The 18,181-nt window shown below is 41.3% G+C and overlaps 1 long non-coding RNA gene across 1 annotated transcript; it reads left to right on the top strand.

Annotated features, from left to right (window-relative positions):
* The first annotated feature begins 6,216 nt into the window (after window positions 1–6,216).
* On the top strand, window positions 6,217–10,574 carry LOC141776976 (uncharacterized). Its single transcript, XR_012595822.1, has 3 exons — window positions 6,217–6,375; window positions 9,798–9,930; window positions 10,480–10,574. It is a non-coding gene; the product is annotated as an uncharacterized LOC141776976 (long non-coding RNA).
* The last annotated feature ends 7,607 nt before the right edge of the window (window positions 10,575–18,181 follow it).

Genomic DNA, 18,181 nt, shown 5'->3' with positions numbered 1-18,181 from the left:
AGCAGTCCCTGTCAGTCTGTCAACTCTCGGGGTTTCCAAACAAGTCAAGACGAGCTTTCCTGGAGACAAGATACAAGACAACTCATCACTTTTGGCTATTCGTCTTTTGGGATGTTAGTGTTGTGCTGAAATGTCATGTTCATCAACATAAAACAGGAAGAACATAAAAAAACAAACAAAAAAAAGCACAACAACAAAGACTTTGGGTCATCGTGTTGTAGTTTCAGGGCTAATTCTTGTTTTCATGGAAATTGATTGTTAGGAAATGGTGTGTATTGTGAGAGGACACTTGAGGCTTAGAGGCATTCTGCTAATTAGGACTAAATTGTATTAGCACAACAACAACACTGACCCCTCAAAGCCCTCTCTCTCTCTCTCTCTCGCTCTCTCTCTCTGGTTTTCCTCAGACGACACAAACATACAGTATCTCATGTACACACTCGTAAAAACGCACACGTACACAAAGTGTGACCTCATTATTGATGTTGTTGGTGGTTAAGACCCTCTCACGGTCCCCGTTGCTCTCGGCTCGTCTGGAAAAAAACAACAAGAAAACAAAAACACAGATTGTCCGATTTACCTTAAACTACTCACACCATATGTTTAATCTTTATATCCAGGACCTGAGTACACATGGACCACCTTCAGATAGTCTACTAACCCCTAATCACTGTGTACTGATGGTATGGAATATTGATATGGGTCAATGATGGTCTAAAGACGGATAACAGAACCACCACTATCCAATACCAGGAGCAGATTCTGTAAATTAGCAAAAAGCTGATTGTCAGAATATTATGAAATTCTGCAGTTTAAACCAACTGTTAATTAGCAGAACAGCGTAATCCGGCAGCAGGAACGTATATCAACTTGGCCAGTGTCTGTGAGTCTGTTGCCGCATTTCCACTGCATGGTACGGCACGATTCCACTCAACTCGGCTCCCCCTTTTTTTGATTTTCCATTGACAAAAGTTGTGGTTAGTACCTGAAATAAGATAATCCTTTATTAGTCCCACGGTGGGAAAATTTGCAATATTACAGCACCACAGGAGGACAATGCAAATAACAAGAGGCATCAGCAAAAAAACAAAACAAGATCTAATGAATAAGCAAGTAAACAATAAAGATATAGTCAATAAGTAAACAGTAAAAAACAAGATGTAAAAAATAGACTGAATGAGTTGGGTTCACATTATTGCACATAAGAATATGAAATGTTGACATTGCACAGAGTATTGAGTAAGGGATAATGTACAGCTAGTGGGTCATTGTTGTGAAATAAACCCCGACAGGGCGATGAAGCACCCAACGTGGAGCAGAGGAGTCTTGCGTCACCCTGAAGAGATTTATTTCACAACAATGACCCGCTCGCTGTACATTATCCTGCTTATTACACGGCTACTTACTTAAGAAATCAATAATTTGACACAAGAACGGTCCTCCAGAGTCCGACATCAGAACTGCGCCCATAACAACGGTCTGCTATACATAGCAACGGTCTGTTATACATAGCAACGGTCTGTTATAAAGAAATACCAGACTGCAGAACGCTGTGATTGACCAATCAGAATCAAATTTTCAACAAAGCTGTGTAATAAATATTGATATTGCACATGAATGAGTGAATGAATGAGTTGTCAGTTTTCTGGTGTGTGCAGTCTACTGGGATCAGTGTTGGTTGTACAGTCTGACAGCAGCTGGAAGGGTACCTTGTAATTGTTTTTGGTACGACCTCGGTTGAGATTCCAAGCCAGCTGAGCCGATAAGGTGGAGTTAAAACGGTGCCATGCCCTTGTTCCGACGACCCATTATTCCGAAACCCAAATAGTTAAAAAAAATGTCCCGACAGGTTGTTATCCCGAACAGAAGCACATGGCGAAGTACGGCCCAAGATCCCTCACCAGAACTTCTGCCTCACCATCGACAACTCCACTCTGTCCCCCTCCCCTCACATCCGCAACCTCGGAGTCATTTTCGACAGCCACCTCTCTTTTGAACACCACATCAATCACATCACCAGGACTGCCTTTCTCCACCTTAAAAACATAGCTCGTCTCCGCCCATCACTCTCCTTCTCTGCTGCCGAAACTCTGATCCATGCCTTCATCACATCCAGAATCGACAACTCCAACAGCATTCTTTACGGCTCATCATCCGGGCAGCAAATGTAAGAATACTGAAGAGCCTTCTTTGATGAAAGCCTTTAATACGAGGAAACCGAGAAGCAACACCTGAGGTTCAGTGTTAAGGTGGACATTAAAAAGTTAAATTTACCAACATTTTTATCCCAGTATTCCTCAATATGGAAACATGACCACATACATCGACCCAGATTTAAAAAAAAAAAATGGCTTCTTGCAAAACTATGGCGCACAAAGATGTCACGTCAGTTTCACGCTGCTCCATTATTGCAAAAAATGAAATAGAGAAAAGGACCTGGTACCCTCTCATCAAAACATTAATCCATAGTGCTACTAGAGGTCAAAAACAAACACAGGGTGCTTTTAACTTCCAAACCTCCAACAAAGAGTAACACACTTTTCTATGTGAAGCATCAAACAGGGCGACTGCACCAGTTTATGTTTTTAACAAACAGTCTGCAGCAGAGACTCAAACTCATGGAGTTGTGTGTAAGAAAGCACAGAAGAAAAAAGACCAGTGAGGCGGCAATCAGGAACATATGCAGGTAAATGTGAATAATCAGCGCTCATTACGAAGCATAACATACTAATCAGGCTGGGAGAGACGTCTGGCGTCTCGTCTGAGAGAGCTGATTTCACCACAGATTACATCACTGTGTGTGAATGTATTGAAGCTGCTCGACAGGCAGTGCTGACAGCTTACAGTTGGACTGTTTGGTCCTGGCTGCACAGTCGGGGGCAGAGTTTAAAGGAAGCGTCACAGATTAGCTGCACAAGTTTTAGCTGAACTGGAGGCTCATTAAATCCAGCAGACCTGAATGCTCTGAGAGATGTCGTCGGGTTACATGGTCAGGTTGAAGTAGTTGCCCATGAAAAGATTTGCTCGAAGGAAGCAACTTTGAAGAAACGATTTAACTCCTACAGTGAAGATCATGATTAGCATGACAGTTCCTGAAAGGATGTCTGAAGAGACAAGAAAGACACTGTGTAGGACCAGACAGCTCAGCGTCTCCATATGAAGTCTGCTGGGATTGAAGTTTAGGTGACTGTGTGCCCTGGTGGAAACTAACTTTGCACTGTAGAGATGTGATTTCCATTGAGATCATTTTTAATACGCATGCATACGGCATACAGTACACACGATCACATTACCTGACAATCGGCAGCAAAGCCCAGATTCTTTGATGGTTCTAAAAATGATCTTTCCAGATGTTCCTGTGTTGTGAGGTATGTTAAGAGTGTTTTTTACATCCCCGATCGGCTCGGAAGTCCATCCTGGCTGCACCGATCTCAAATCTTTAATATTAAACATGTTCAATATTTACGATGGGATCTCCTGTTGTGTGTGGAGAACCCCGAGGATAGACGATGATGCAGTCACGTGGGAAAGAACGATAGCCAATAGAGAACCAAGCTGCCTGAAGAGGGAAGGATAACCACCGCCGTCATGGCGGCCGTGGCTACTGCATGAGCTAATGCTCAATGTGAAGCATGAAGTAGTAGTAATTTGGAGCTCAGAGATGGAGGACAGACTTGTTGATTTGTGGCAACAACACGAGTTTTCATTTAACGTGTCTCCGTGACTTCATCCATCCGTCCTTTGTGAATTTTCAGTACTAACATCGCTAATTCTTCCTGCCCGTCGTCTGCCATGTTTGTTGACGATAAAGTCACGTTTGATAGCAAGAGATTTTGCGATATTTCAGTTATTTTTATTTGGGACTCTTGTTGTTCATGAATGAATCTGTGTGTGGTGTGCTGTTTTGGCCAAATTGTTGCTCTCCACACACTATAGGAACAAAACTGTTAAATGTAACGCAACATGTGGTTATGTGTGGGCTCGCTCACACTTCAACATCTGTTAAGATTTGAAACATCCCTCAGTGTGTGCCGGCCTTAACCAGCAAACCATTGAGAGATCTTTATACTACACTTCATTTACACCATTCTACAGGTTTACTCATTGTCTTTGTCAGTGTCAGTCAATGTTGGATTGATGGTTTTCGTTTCCATAAACACTGATGTGTTTATTGTGAGCTTGCAGTTTGGTCGACAAGTGCTGCTAAGCCCCCCTAAGCCTCAGTGTGTGGGCAGCGACCACACAAAGCAGCAGCCTCATAACGGTTGTTCAGCTGGAATTATGCTTCTGCAAAGATGCACATAAACATCTCTGCGAACCTCCTCTCCACGCCAAACAGATAGAGCCAGAGCAACACAACCTCCTCTCCACGCCAAACAGATAGAGCCAGAGCAACACAACCTCCTCTCAACGCCAAACGGATAGAGCCAGAGCAACACAACCTCCTCTCAACGCCAAACAGATAGAGCCAGAGCAACACAACCTTCTCTCAACACCAAACGGATAGAGCCAGAGCAACACAACCTCCTCTCAACGCCAGATAGAGCCAGAGCAACACAACCTCCTCTCGACGCCAAACAGATAGAGCCAGAGCAACACAACCTCCTCTCGATGCCAAACAGATGGAACCAGAGCAACACAACCTCCTCCCGACGCCAACCAAATAGAGCCAGAAAAAAAAACAATTGGAAATGTAGAGTGAGTTCATTGACAGCCAAACATTTAAAGCTTCATAATTCAGTACAGACACACTTCTATATCGGCCAAATGATGTTGTCCGATGGCGTACTGAATGCCTCCTCACAAGCAAAAAGGAGGAAAATGACAAAAACCTGTGAAATTCCTGGTAAATTTTGAAGCCTGGTACAGACTCAGTTACAGCTATTGTCTGTACTATCAGTCGAGGAGCTGGACTATTGATATTGATACATTTAATCATTTATATATTGATTGACTATCAAATTTTAAACTATGCTTTGTGTTGAATCTAAAGGCAGGCTGGTGGGACGGAGCGGTACCTCGGAGTGAGACCATGGAAACTCATAAAAACCTTGTACGCTCCTGTAGCGCTCTCCACCCCATATAAAGAGAAGATGAGGTGGTTTGGCACCAGAAGACTTTAAAAAGGGATGTTAAAGAACCTGGTTGATAAGCAGGAGTAAAGAAAGCTTCATTCATTAAAAAATGTTTACTGAAACTAAACTAAATTAGACTGCAGCAAAAAAAACTCCAAACTAATGAAAACTGCAGCGGAGTGCCTGCAGACTTCACAATCACCCTTCCATACCAATAAGCACATCAAATATTGTAAAATGTAATTTACTGCAGAACTATCTCACCGATCTTCCGACATGTTAACAGGACCCAGCCGCTCCCTCCTAAGAGGACATAATGAGACAAACCTGTTTGTACTTTCCTTGATTGAGCTGCTGCTCTATCGCGGCATCCCACGCGGAACAGCAACAATGAACCCATAAAACAAACAAACTGCACAAGCTTGTGTCATTTATACAACTTATTTGATAATATATCAAATAAACTGAAACATTGAGCTGAAAATAATAATGAAGCCGACAAAAAAACTCTGTTAACACCTTTTCACATCTCCACTCCGTATTCCTCACACACTCACCAAGTTAAGTTATTGATACAGCGGTGGTGGTTTTGTTATTGCTGTCTGCGTGCATGGATGTGTTAACATGTGGTTAGATGAGTATGATCAATGCATGGTCCATATATACAGTCCACCATTTAAGACAGCATTGTGCATTGTGTTATGTTGTTCGTTCATATTTAGTGGCAAGTATTTGCCAGAGTTTTCTGTTGAAGAAATATGTTTTGATTCACTGAGAGCTGATCATGTGCATGTGCAGCATGTGCATTTTGTAACCCATGTTACTGGGCCTCAGATATGAGTGCATTAATAAACAAGTACATTTGAAAAAAAAAAAAAGATGTAGATCTTTAATTTAAAAATGTTTCACTTCAGGTGAGGTGAATGTGCTTAATGTGCTTAGTTTGCAACATCTGTAAAGATTCAGGTGACATGGGAGTTGATAGTGCTGAAATAGGTGAGTTCATGTGATTAAGGCATGATACAGGGCTGATATACCTCAGCAGCCAATCAGAACCCTGCGTACGGTGTCACTTAACTCACTCCACATTTCCAATTGTTTTTTTTTTTCTCTTCTGCTAAAACAAGAGCAAAGCCAGACACATGTTGAATTACTCCAAGGAGTACTTGGGGAATTTTGCTGGAAAAGTGGATATTTGACTTTTTGAAGATACCAGAGTGCAGTGGAGAAAGTCCCTGTTTTTTTGGCAATACGTCGATCTAAAACGAGCTACTGTTCACAGTGTATCTGCAGGAAAAACGTGAGTCTTGGCCTACTTTAAAGCTAAGCTTTAATGTTTGCGTACTGTACTGTTGAGAATTTATTATAAATAAATTTCTCGTAAAAAACATTTTACAAGATTACATTTGAACACATCATGATAACGTTATAATTTACCTTTAACGTTGAGGACCTAATGATTTAAATAAGGACTATTAGAGTGATCATACTGGGAAGTTGATCCGCTGAGTTACAGACGTCTCTTTCCCAATGTAAGTCGGACACAGAAGTTGCAGTACCGCCGTTTGGCCACTACGAACATTGGCATCAACGACTGGCGGTCTTCCTGGGGGCTTGGCAGGCACTTTCAAAAATCCTTGGGAGGTAATTAGATGAACCATTTTGTCAATCAAACTCTTGCTGTAGCCAGTCGGGAGAAGAGCAAAAACATATTTTCCATCAAGAAAAGCCTTCCGTGCCGTTCTCTACTCCTCTTTCAATGAAAAACGACTCCCCTGATCTGATATAGGCTAACTAATGCCATTGCAGCAGCTGTTGTTTAGAACGAACAGTCACAAACTCCTAAGCCACGTCCGTAGCTGCCAGTAGCTCCGCACGGGACGCTGATTGGTCCTCGGTCTGGCATATCGAACTCAAACGCATTACTTGAAGCCTGACTAAATGGATTTTCTTCTGATATGTGATCCTACGCCGTGCAAGGTAAGGTGAAGGTGCAGATTGACTAAAGTTACTGTAGATTTTTGTGGAACTTTGTTGACTTTGTCTGTAATGTCTGTATCTGTAAACATGCTGTATAATTATTTATTATAATCCACCATCTGTTATTTGATAGAGCTATTCCTGCATAAAGTCCTCAGTCGCTGTATATTTCCCCTGTTTTTTTGCAGCCTATTATGACTCAACCACAGTCACGAAGCTCGTCTCTGTGAGGCTACCTGTTACTGCAGCACCTCTGACCCTCAGCTGTGTAATCTGCAGCGCCCTGATTAGAGTTCACTGACCTCCATGTTGGAAGGGGGAGGAAGCAGAGAATTGGGGGATGACGAGCAAAACAGATGAGGAGATGTAAAAAGGTCTTTGCAGGAGGTTTAAATAGTTTCTCTGTATTTCTCTGTTGCTGTAAGCTGAGAGGGGAGAGGACGAGAAAATGATTATCTAAAAGAAGCCGAATGTGTCGGGACATTGGGGTGGACGGCGGGGGGGTGGGAGAGTCTCACTGGGGCTGAGATGATCAAACAAGCCATCCAGATGATGGCAAGATTAGATGAGATGAGAGTCTTGACTGATGCGGCTGGCTGACTTTGTGATTGCCAACACCGAGTAGTTACCTTCATGTGGGGATGTAGCGGAGAGAGAATCCATCTCAACTTGACTTACCGAAGGAACGCCTCCTTTAGCCCTGTATGAAACAAATATCATAAGCTAGTATTAAACCAGGGACATGGCCAGCACGAACAAATAAATGCCAGTCCTTAATAGTTCTGTTTGTACTGTCATGGCAGAAAGGGAGGGATTGTGGCAGTTGATCCATGGCAAGCTGAACGTGATAACATCTGTGTGAGAAATAATTCAGTTTCAATGATGGTAATGTCACAAAATGACATATGAATCCATCTCTGCTCTGTTTGGTGCCATACCATTGTTCCGACGGCCCATTATTCCAAAACCACAATAGTCCGAAAAATGTCCCACTGGGCTGAAAGCCCGTTATCCCAAAAACAAACGCCCATTGTTCTGAAGGCCCATTGCTCCAAAAATACGAACTCTCCGTGCAACCAACAGAAGCACGTGGCTAATTATTATGCTAAATGACGTCTGGTCATGATATTTACTTTTTGCTGCCATGGCAAAGGCATGACTCGCCCTCCTCTTCCTCTGGTTGGCTTACGCTGATATATTTACCCTAAACCGAACTAACCTCACTCCTCATGTCTACACTTAACCAACCCAACCAACAAAGGCAACGAGTAACTACAACAGAGGCTGTTCTTTCTTAGGAAACTGAATCATTTTAGAGTTGAACGTTGTATTCTTCAAATGTTGTACAATACTGTTTTGCAGAGTGTTCTGTCTTTCAGTCTGATTTGCACCTTTGGTAATATGCGTGCTCAAGATCATGTCAAACTGCAGCGCATGATCAAGACAGCAAGCAGGATCATTGGGATCGATCAGGTGTCTGCAGCACAGCTGTATAGGGACCTTATTCTAAAAAAAGCAGATCAGATACTCAACGATCCTACCCATCCTCTCCATCAGAAATTCAAAAAGAGTAGCAGATCAAATAGCAGATTCCTGCAGAAAAAAATGAGAACAACGAGGTAGAGCAAATCTTTTGTGCCGACGGCAATTAGACTTCTAAATGAGAGGTAAATAGGCTGTAGCCCACCCTATACTGTATACTCTTTAGGACGGTGTTTCTCTGTATACTAAGACTGTCGGATTGCACTTTGTATAGAGTTTATATTTTATATTGTGGAGGGTGTATTTTTTATACCAACGGTATTGAACTGGATGTTTTGCTAGTGTGTGTGTGTGTGTGCTGGAGGGGGAGAGTGTGCACGGGACTGCGCTGTGTGCAGGATCCTGGGAAGTGTGTGAGGTTTTTATATGTTGTTTTTATGAGACGTGTATATGACCACATGAATTTCCCCTTGTGTGATAATACAGTTGACCTTTGACTTTGACCTTAATAAGAGACAGTGATGGGTCATTCCTTCGCCAGTAGGAAAAAAAATTGGGAATGTCCGATGATGTCATTCTGCGTAATAATTAGTGATTCTGTTTACTGCAGGGCAGCCTGGATTCCTACAAATTAAGGTCCCATACAACGAAACTGCACTGTGAATTACGTTCCGAGGGACACGTATTTTGTCGCGGATTACGTATCACAAATCCATTAGCATGGGGAGGAGGTCGGGGTGATGGATGGGTCATCAAACAGCGGACGTTCACCCAGGAGGCCGCTGGTCGTATCCCGTCAGAAACTAAAAGTAAACGTTCTGTTATTTAATCATGATGTGTTTTTTTTGTCGATTTTTTTGTTGTTGTTTTGTTTCAGTTTACATTAACTCTGTGTTCAAAACTGTTTAAAACTGCAACCGTAATCCCTCAAAACGCAATTGAAAATTCAGTCAGTTGTATGGTGATGTAATTTTGTAGGAGACAGGGTTTTGCAGGAAGAGAGCATTTTGGCAAATTTGTTTTGGGCGCTACCCACATAATCAGCTGTGCTGCTCATCCCACAAATGCACGATCCTTACGAGTTGGACATCATTGTGAAGGTAAATAAACAGGCTTTCCAACGATGTAAAATACAATGACCATTAGCATTGTAACAACAGAGAAATAATCCACCAAACACAAGTTTCAGAACTTTTTTTCCCCAGTTTATATATACAATATTTTATTCATTCATTAATTCCAATCACTTCTACTTTGCAGTTCTTCCGATCACTGTTAAGCTACCGTCCATGCAACTCAACACTTCCTGCAGACATTTCATATTGAAACCCAAAGGAGGGACTCTCCTGGTGCTCCTGATGGCCAGTCCGACTATCGCTCTCCCGCTGTTGAGGTAAATAAAAGTATTTTGTTCAAGTTTGACAAACATCTTCATTTGGGTTAAAATGACCACCTCATTTAGGCTAGGAAACCTTTGTTGTCCCGGTTACAATAATAACCACATGTAGAAGGTCAGGGAACGGTTGTGGTCATGATTAAAGGTTATACCACCTGTTGTGTTGGGGCACTGAAACAACAGATTTTGTTAAAGGACAGCCTCGAAGCATCTGTTCAGAAATGTTGCATTTGAAGTGAAAAAACTGCTAAGACTTGAAATAATTAACAGTATTTCTGTTAAAAAGAGAAACTCAGAGTAGCAGAGTGGTGAGTATGACACAACAATGTGAACGTTATACATGTATCAAGAAAACAGGTAAACATGGACGAAGAATTGAGTTTTTATTAACAACAAATAACATCAGCAGCAAATACAAACAAGAGCAAACCAGAAAAAAGACATCTCACTAAATAAAATGAATGGGGACGGACTAGGAATGTAAAATAGCTCTGGACTGTTTGACTAATCTAATCTGTAGACCTAATCTACATCTGTCCACTGCAGACAAACTACTTTCAACCTGGATGAGCACCGACCCAGCTGGATGTCTCCTGGTGCTCCTGATGGCCAGTCCGACTATGGTTCTCCCTGCAGTTCAGGTAAATGTTATCAAACTACAGTGTCTATCTGTGTCTGTCAAGAGTTCCTACCAACCCACAAACTGAAATAAGACCACCTAGTCAGATTTTTATTGGCTGTCTAGATCAGAAAACGTGATTAAACAAGACATTCAGATCTGGCTCCCCTTCCTATGTCACATGCAGGCTCATTAGAATATACCGAGAACTACCTTTGCAAAGATGCACCATATTTTTCTCCCAGCCAATCAGACTGGGCGTTTTCAGGAGGCGGTCTTAAAGAGACAGACAGAGGTTGAATACATTCAGACAGACCAACATAGTCTCACGGCAGTTTGTGAAATAGTCATGAAATGTATTTGCTTCGTTACACAAACAGAAACAAATTGTGCATTTTCCTACGAATGTCCAGCAACACGAGACACACGTGTCAATTTCCGCTGCAGTCTTTGCAAAATAAAACTACTTAGTTAGGTTTAGGGGAGAGAAAGACTTGGTTAGGCTTAGGCAACAAAAGTACTTAGTTAGGTTTATGAACATAATAATAATATTGATAATAATGAATTTAATTTATATATCACACTTTAAAATACAGCAAAAGGGCAAAACAATCACAACACAACGTTAAGACAATTTACACAATAAACATGCGATTAAAAGCGTCAAAATAGGACAAATAAAATTATAGGCAAACTAATTTCTGAAATAAGTTAAAAGCAACTAAAAGTACCATAAAATCATAGTAATTGTAAAACCCTTGGGGAAAGCTAAAAGGAACAGGTGAGTTTTAAGATTAGATTTAAAAACAGCAAGTGAGTCTGAGGTTTTAATTTTGGTTTAACCTGGTGCGTAACTTAAGTACGGAAGTTACGTGACAAATAAAACAAGGTTGACTTCTAGTTTCACACGGGACACGGACATCGGTCTCCTGACGAGTCCTGTGGTTTTTACCCAGACATCCTCTCTCCACAGTGTTCGTCGGTGTTTATACTTCCCGGTACACAGATATGTGGATTAAATAAGAATTTATTTCGTCATGAAAAAAAAGGGAAATTCATTTCTATGTACACAAATCAATACATTCAATTTCATGACTATTTCATGAACTGCTTTACAACTGAGCTGGACAGACAGTATGAGACAAATAATGTGTTTTTTACAACAATAAAGCGAGTAAACATGTTCTAATAGAAACCCAAAACACAAGTATGAATCTGAAAATGATCGTGATACTATATGTCCTATTTAAAGGAAGAAGTCGGGGAGAAATGCTTTTTTTTCTAATTAAAAAAAAAAATCTACATTTGATTTGAATTGGTGATGATTATAGTTGTCAGGTAAAATTACACCTTTCAGAGTCGCTCTGCGGCCGGTTAGTTTATAGTTTAAATTAATTCACCTGAAATTAATCGGCTCTCTTTGAAGTGATTCGATCACGCTGAGGTGAAATGAACGGAGCCCAACTGATCAAAGAATTACAGTGAGAGCGGCGGCGACGGAGTCAGCGACCGTGCTCTGAGCAGCTCCGTCACTGCCGCGCTATATTTAGCCAACACACACCGACGAGCCCCACAACAGTAGGCACGCACTGACCCCCGCCATCTGCTCGCTCACACACACACCTTCAGGTTTTACTGCTGCCCAGAGACCCCCCCCAGGTAAACCCAGGTGGACTTTCAGATTCATGCACGACACACACATGCAGGGGACTCCCCACGTTGCCGCGGCGATAGTGTCGTTAGTACATTTTTCTCATTATGGCGGATGCATATACTGTATGCAACAACAAGGCTTCTCAGAGACTCACTGTGAGAGCAGAGAGCTATGGGGAGCCATTTTAATGAGCTTGCCTCTATGTGTGTATGTGTGTGTGTGTGTGTGAGTGTGTGTGGAGGCTCAGTCTGTGTTTATAATAACACATCTATCACTCATTTCTCTCCCTCTCACCGCTTCAATTATGGTAAAAGGACAAAATGACCCGACAATATTAGTATTACTCCTCATTGTGTTCACATTTATATTCATATTCTGAGTCACACTGTTCGTATAATAATACCTGTGCCTCGGAGTACTATTATTCACACACTGGATGTTTTATTTTGGACGAGGACATTTTTCTCCCGTATTGCCGGAAATGAGAGAAAGACTTTACTGCTGCTGCCTAAACTGAGATGTCACACTGATGCGTCTCTGCATGGAAAATCAATTACCAGAGGTGAGGAAGGTGACTGAGACGGCAGATAGTGTGGGTTTTTCTGGGGATAGACATCTTTATTTTCTGGTTCAATACAATAAAAGAGATCATGTTAGGGTGCAAAAAACATTTAGTATCTATGGCGAGTAGCTCCAGGCTGTACATCCATTCCTACAGAAATAATAATATCCTTCATGCTATGCTAGTAATGGGAAGAATATAGATTTAACTCCTCTACGTTTGAACTCTTTTTGTCAGCCTGCTTCTTCTTACAAAGCATCCTTTTTCTTCTTCAAATCCCTCCGGTCACGTGTTTTACATCAGAGACACTGACATAAATCAGTGATTATTCGTGTTGTGTTTTAAGGGTTCAGAGAGCGTTCGCTCCTCTGCACTTGAAAGATCGGAGCGTCGGGGTGGAGATGACAGTGTTTGTCGTCCTCGCAGGCGTGCAGCCTATTAGACAGGCAGACTGACAGTGCAGCCTAGTGGCAAAGCAACGGAGCCTCACACATGGACACACACTGCAGATCAGGGACAACACAGAGCTACAGAGGATAACAAGCCTGCTGCCCGAATATGATGCGTAACCCCGCTGCACTTTTCTGTGTTTTATGTGTGTCTTTCTTGCTTTATGGAGACGCTGCACGTAGGCACAAGGCTCCCCTATACATGCTGTGGAGGAAGCATTATGAACTCACACAGAAACCCCTGTGTCTCCAGGCCTGAGAGGGGGTGTGGGGGGGTGAAGGACGGGGTTTGGCAGGCGCAGCGCTGCCTCGATTTTGGCCTGGACACTCATCTCAACTAGCCCTCCGTCTCCTTCACTTAGCAGGCCAGCTGCATGTACGCTCGCACTCAATATTCAGGGACATTCCTCACTTATAGTCTTAAATATTTTTAAGGATGAGTAGAACTCCTATAGTTCTTCTTGTTGTGTGTGTGTGTGTGTGTGCGTGCGTGCGAGGAAAATCAAGCGGTCACGGCAGTGATGCTTTAGCGGCGGTGGCAGACTTGCCGTGATGGCAGCAGAGCGGCGTCAGCGTTGTGCTGCCATGTCCCGGGGCTTACAGGGCGGACAGTTCAGTTTGGAAACTCGGCGCGGCAGCAGGGCTGGCAGCTGTCTGAGCTGTGACACAATCATCCCGTACACGTTAGAGCATGGTTACAACTTTAGAGAGAGAGCGGCCGGCCGTGGTACTCGGGGGTGTCTGGGTAAATACACTGTAAACCCTCACAATGAGAAGAGCACACAGTAACACTAATAACATCATTTACAACACCTTTAAAATTATACAGATGCAATTCAACAATTCAAAATGGTATTTTAAAATCAACAAAAGTACAAATAATAACAACAACAATAATAATAAATATTAATATTATCAGTAGTAATATTAAAAGTAAACTAACAGTAAGTATTCAAAGTAAACTAAGTACACTATTATCATTATTATTATTATTATTATTAGTAGTAGTAGTATTAGAATTAATACAACATATTTGTATTAGTTGTTTTTGTAGTAAAAATAGTTCAATTAGTGCAATTAATTCATATTAGTAATATCATTACAATCATAAAATGTATTATAATTATTAGTAGGAGTATTAACAGTAAACTAAGTACGTTATTATTATTAGTAATTTCTTCTTTCTTTTTTTAGAATTAATAAAACATTATTTTTAGTTTTTGTTATTGTAGTAATAATAGTAATAATAATACAACAGAACAAACATAGTGTAATTAATTATTAGTAGATTCTGAGTAGTAGGATTATTACCATCAATAAAAATATTATTATTAGTAGAAGTTTTAGCAGTAATATTTTTGTCATTGTAGTAGTAGCATTAGTAGTTATAGTATTAGTGGTAATAGTACTACGAAGTTCAAATGATACTATGCATATTATATTATTACAGTATATGTGTATCCCATTATGATGGTATTATTAGCATCAATACAATATTATTATTATTAATAATATTTATTATTAGTTGTTGTTGTAGTAGCAGGTAGGGGTAACAGTAGAAGTTATTGTAGCAGTGTCACCTAAACACAAATAACAATTTTATCATTAGTAGTAGTTGGAGTAAACTAAGTAGAAATATCAATTATATTATTATGAGTCATATTAGTAGCAGCAATAGTAGTAGCAGTGGTTGTAGTGGTAGTACAAAGTAAAAAATACACTCTATTATATACACATTACACCCTATTACTGTGAATATTATTATCAATATATATTATATTATTTATATATATTATACAGTATTATATAATATTATTAACGGGTCATTTGTGGGCAAAAAAATAGTTTTTAGTGATACTGGGTAACTTAGAAATTAATATATTAATAATTAATTATTTGCTTTAATGCACGACATGAAACATCCTCAGTTGCTGCTGTTATGTATCATTATTATACAATTTAATGTCAAGAGGCTGTATATAATAATTTTTAAATGTTGTTTTAATTGGCTTTAGAGGCAGTTATGTGCGGATAGCCCCACGCTAACGATATCAAGTGTCCCGAGTGGGAAAACAAACAATACTCGTGCACAAAGCCTCTGGCCATGGAAGCGGATGGCACAAATTTAAAGCCAAGTTGGGCTCATTGCCTCTTGGAATTTATTTTAAATAAGATAATAACTGTGGTCACCGTGACGATGGGGATTATCTTCTATGGCCCAAAATGTGAGTCTGCTTTTTGAAGAAAAACTTAGAGATTTAACACCTCGGTGCCGACCGGCCGTGGGATATTACTATAAACCAAACCTCTGGTAAAAATAATCACATTTAATGTTGGAAAAAACAGTGGCTAACTGCTAGCTTGTCAGAGAAGACGCTTTCTTGCTTCCCGTGTGTGTTATTATTCGGAGGGGATGGGACAACTAAAGCATCTTTTCTGAGAGGATTACCAAACAGGAAAGCAGCAGGACAACGCGGTGAGATTGGGTAGCTAACGTTACCCAAACTCACAGAGCATACTGACGGGGAACTGAGCAGGAGAACAGCAGGAAGAGGAGAACGGGTTCTGTGCTCAGTGGGATCATCACCGCTGTTAAACTGAGTGCAGAATGTGAAATAGTACATTGTGTAAAATGGAGCAATTTTCTGGTTTTGCATCTGTCCAAAGGAGTTTCACCTAAAATCACCACTGATTATCATGATACTATTACCTGTAGTCAGTAGGCGATATGAGGGGTCCCCCTCCATCCCCTAGTAGCAGAGGGAGTACATGGAAAGAGGGGTTGTTATCTTGAATATGTTAATATGTTCATCTAGTCTGCCTGACTCATTGATCCTTTATATATAGATATAGATATAGATATGGATAGATAGATAGATTTACTTTTTTGATCCCCAAAAGGAAATTGCGGTCTTGCAGAAGCAATTTACATAGATCACAAAAAACTTGCATCACTCACACAAAACAGACATTAAGGGTAGGTACGAAAAACACCGTGTTTACAAATCTATATATGAATGTACATACTTACTAAACTAGATTAAAAAATACATACAAAATTGAATTTAATATAAGATTCAAGATATATCTCTGCCGTGCAAATTGTAAAAGTAGAATATGAATATTTATCTGACTGAGGTTTGTGCAAGTTAGAATCCGTGGCCCCCCGACCACGGCTCTGAAATATCAGTAGCCTCCACCGGCTGCGCAGCTGCTGCCGCCGCGTTCCTGCTGCGATGCAGCCGCCGGAGTGGCGTGTCCTAGAAGCGTCTCTAACTGTGCTGTGTGTTGATAAATCCACGCCGCTGGCCGTGGTGCTGAAGTAGCAGACGGATTTGTTATTGCGACTTTTTTCTCTGAGATTGGCCCTTCGTCCCGGGGGGTTCGAAACGAACAAATGAATCCGTCCCCCCTGTTCAAAATGAACAAATTGCCTACTGGTTGTAGTAGTAGTAATAGTCGTAGTACAAAGACACTATTATTATCATTGGCAGCAGCAGTATTAGTGTTAGTATTAGTACTATAAAGAGTAGTAGCAGTCGTAATGATGAACAGTATATTGTTGACATTAGAAACAGCAACTGACTAAACAGTCTCACCTCTCCATCGTATCACATGATGAAGCGACCCAGTGCAGCGACTACGTGGAGGTGAGATTGTTGTTGTCAACTTTATTATTAGTTTTACATCAGTTTAAAGCTTCAGTAGGCAGAATATATTTTTGGCATCATTGGGCAAAAATCCCATAATAACCTTTCAGCATATTGTAATTCAAGTGTTCTGAGAGAGAACTAGACTCCTGCTCCTCCTCATGGCTCTGTTTTCAGGCTTTAGAAAATCTAGCCTGTGACGGGAGACTTTGACCAATCACAGGTCATTTCAGAGAGAGAGCGTTCCTATTGGCTGTGTTCTGGTCATGTGACCGGTACTTGGCGTTCCTTCACCAGATTTCACAATGGTGGCGGCGTCACAAACGTTCTCATTTTCCAGCTAAACCGTGCTACAAGATGATTCTGAGAACATCTGAGGAGAGAAATAGGCATTAACATAACAGAATATTGATTCATATTTGATCAGCGCTGCCTAGGTTGACCGTTTGATCAGAGTTCACGAGTGATTGACAGCCGGCTCTCATAGACGGCAGCTGGACAGCAGACCTCAGATCAGCTCTGACTGCTTGTTTTCCTCCGGTCTGTGAAATCTTGCAGATGCCGTTAGGAGCACCGGAGGACACAGAGGAACATGATGTTTTTCAGGTTACCTGTTTCATGTCCTACTGTCACGATATAGTGACCGTTTTATATTTGCTCCAATCTCGCCTACTTCAGCTTTAAGGTTAACATTGATTTAAAAAAAATCTTCTATCAGCTTTATAAACTGTGAGTAACGATTTCACTTCAACACAGCTCAGGTCACTTTGCAGCAGTGTGATCAGGACAGGTGCTGTGATCTGTTTCCCACTATTACATCGAGTCAATGAATGATCATAGTCCTTGAATAACACACACACACACACACACACACACACGCACACACACACAGGTAGAGCCATGTGAGGTCACACTCTGCTGCACCTGGACATACTACAGATAATAGCTTTATGAATACAATACAGCAGATCGATAGCCGATCATTGTCCTTGAGCCTCGCGGACATGCTGCTGTTTTCAGTTCTTCCCATCAGTCAGATATTTGCCACCGGGTAGGTGAGTGTGTGTGTGTGTGTGTGTGTGTGTGTGTGTGTGTGTGTGTGTGTGTGTGTGTGTTGGAGACCCGAGCCAATGATGACAAATGGGGGTAAATAACAGAGAGGAAGGTGGGGGGGGGGGGGGATGCAGCTCATGACCCAGAGAGAGATAAACAGAAAGTGAGAGTTGGCCAGGCAGGTAGGATGGGAGGGTGTGGCAACGGATGGAGCATTTAGCGTGCAGCACCGGCCGATCCCGCGCTCTAATTGGCTGGCGA

Source organism: Sebastes fasciatus, chromosome 1 (genome assembly GCF_043250625.1).
Source record: "Sebastes fasciatus isolate fSebFas1 chromosome 1, fSebFas1.pri, whole genome shotgun sequence".
Taxonomy (NCBI): Eukaryota; Metazoa; Chordata; class Actinopteri; order Perciformes; family Sebastidae; genus Sebastes; species Sebastes fasciatus.
This window is presented reverse-complemented; position numbering and strand designations above follow the sequence as displayed.